Consider the following 2977-nt stretch of genomic DNA (forward strand, 5'->3'; position numbering starts at 1 on the left):
CACTAACAGCCGCACATACATGCCTGTGCCATAACACTCCTCCATCATGTTTGACAGATTTAAATACATTGATGGTAACTATAATATTTGGACTGCGACATAATATAAAGACAGCAACAGCCTTTTTGTCTAATTTCATAATATGTTGAAACAGACGTGTTTAAGTAACAACTGTCATTTTCAGTTGAGTAATGAGTACTGGTTGAACAGCATGCCATATTAGGACAGAATTCAGCTGGCCTTTCTAACTATATAAGCCGAACACTTGTGTTTTCAGCAGGTATTTTCTCAGTCGGCTGCTCTTCTTCAGTAACCAGCCATGATCCTCCAGGCGGCTGTGCTCAGCGTGTTCTTGTGCTTCGCCCACACTTTTGTTATAGAGGTAAGCGTTGTAGTTAAGTATGCAGACGTAGATGTGCTCTCTGATTTGACCAAGATGTTTTATTTTGTTAAAATGGAATACAAGCTTTCTTCAAAACAAAACATAAGAACACAAAGAGAATACTTCTGTTTTTCATTTTATTAATTTATTGTATAAATTGGAATTTGCAATTTTAATCTTCAAGCATTTTTGAACTTGCAAACAAATCAAATACTAGTCCTTATAAACCCTTTTATCTTATTACAGGCACCTTTTAAAAAAAGTGTTGAAAACTCCGGTAAGACTTTGCTACTTTTTACATTTAGCACTTGTATGTCATCACACTGTGAGATATGCTCTTATTCATGTTGATTTGTATTCATTTATTTATTTATTATAATTGGTCCATATTGGATTTGCCTGACTCCTTGACATGTCTTTGTGATGTTGTAACATGTGACCTTGTCCTTATAGAACAGTCAAACATATGTGCTTCATATTGAACAGGAAACAACACTGAGGGTGATGATTTCAGTATCTCGACACTGCTGGAGAAGGCTAATGCTAATCTTGGTATGTTCAACTTCACTTCAGTTTCTATTCATCAGTAGTAAATAAACAGCTTTAGTAACAACATCCAGGGGCTAACCTTAAAAACTGAGTTGATGTGTTAATGAAACCATCGAAAGTACACAGAAAATATGTTTTTCTTTCCATACTTTACAGGAAAGAACTTGGATGAACCTCTAGTCATATTTGGAGACATAGCAGTGCCAACAGGTCTACAGAACGCTGATCCGTGTACGGCTCGAGGCTGTTTGTGGCCTAAAAACAATGGCAGAGTTGTTGTACCTTATCGAATCTCCAACCAGTACTGTAAGTCTAGATACATGGAAACATTCCTTTTTATTGAGCTTTCTGCTAATTTTTCAGGTTTAACTGAAAACTATTAGAATGATTTTCTCCGTCTGTAGGGTTTGTTTGTTTTCCATTAGTGGGCAAAGCTGCTTCCCAAACCTTTTCCCTCTGAGATTCCACATTTTAGTGTCCTCTAAATACAAAGAGAAATCAACGGGTTCTCATCTCAGGGCTTCAAATACAGCTGTTTGGTCAAAAGACTAAACACTAAACAAGTATTTTAATGACATACAGAAAGGTTTTTGTGTACAGAGAATACAAAGAGTTTAAAAATACTACCAAGGAAACTGAAAAGGACAGTTTATTAAAAAACGAATTAGTCAGTTACACATAAATTTCCTCCGATATATAAAAACAACCTAAATATACATCAATCTGTATCAGATGGATGTAATATAAAATTATATATAAAGCTTTGCCAAAGCTTAGCATGGAGACTGATACAAGATATTCAGTCCCAATTTCGAAGACCTTAATGTTGCAGATAAAATTGCTGTTTTCTCGGTTCTAAAATGCCTTTTGGCTCAATCCAACCCAAGAGGCGCTCTTTAATTCAAAAGTGCAGGAACTAGTTAGAGGAAACTACAAATAAAATTTACACCTACTTCCAGTGTCACAATCAAAAAAAAATTATTTATTTTTTTTGGCAAGTTTGACAAGTTTTCTCCAGGGAATTACCTGACAAAACATCCAGAGTGCCACAGACATTACACTGGGGGTGTCTTGTTATTGAACCTATGATATATCCCAATATAATAACACTCAAAGTTAGTTATAGTTAGGATATGTAGACAAAATGGGACAGATGTATTTTACCCTGAAAATTTCTGTTAGCTATGCCACATCAAAGATACTGGGGGAGCGGTTCAATGTTATGACCAATCTTTACAAGCTTCAAGCCAACATAATGAAGAATATTTTATGCTTTCTATAAATTCATTAAAGTTGTACAAAAACATCAGCTGATTTTGAGGCAGTAACATGGATTTGATTGATTTATAGGCCAGTGTAAGTAGTAAGCAGTTGCTCAGGAGTAGCAGCATTGTGCTCAGTCTTAGTTGAATATAATGCCACAACAAACTAGAACCACAATACATGTTTTTCTGTGAAGCCCGCAGGGAACGTAACGTTATCGAGCAAGGTCTGAGGTCATTTGAAGCAGCCACGTGCGTCAGCTTTAGGCCCCAGAGCAGAGAAAGAGACTTTCTGGACATTCAGTCTCGTGATGGGTAAGTCCAACACAAAGTAGGCATTTATACTTGAATTCTACAGGCAAACTTTTCATCTAACGCAGGATGTTCTGAGTGAGGAAGCTGTTTTACTGGTTTGTCATAAAAATTTTATTTACCGCTCTTTTTCAGGTGTTACTCTTTTGTTGGGCGTCGTGGGGGTGGCCAGATAGTGTCACTGAGACGCCAGGGCTGTGTTTTCCACCAGATAGTCCAACACGAGGTGCTCCATGCCCTGGGCTTCGACCATGAACAGACGCGTTCAGACAGAGACCAACATGTACGCATCTTGCTAGAGAACGTCATCCCAGGTGGGTCACATGACAAACAACAGCCAGAAACAACAGTCAGAAAAAATCTTTAAGTGGTCAGGATGACAAAAAAACTTCTACATAAATGACAGTTCATTTACCAACAGTAGAGCAATAATCATGTTTTTTTAGAATATTTCAAACAACCCAAAGTACAA

The 2977-nt window shown here is 37.1% G+C and overlaps 1 pseudogene; it reads left to right on the forward strand.

Annotated features, from left to right (window-relative positions):
* Positions 1 to 267: 267 nt before the first annotated feature.
* LOC102202710 (high choriolytic enzyme 1-like) overlaps positions 268 to 2977 on the forward strand; it is a 9583-nt pseudogene continuing 6873 nt past the window's right edge.

The sequence above is a fragment of the Pundamilia nyererei genome, unplaced genomic scaffold (genome assembly GCF_000239375.1).
Source record: "Pundamilia nyererei isolate P.nyererei 1_Seehausen unplaced genomic scaffold, PunNye1.0 scaffold00124, whole genome shotgun sequence".
Classification (NCBI taxonomy): Eukaryota; Metazoa; Chordata; class Actinopteri; order Cichliformes; family Cichlidae; genus Pundamilia; species Pundamilia nyererei.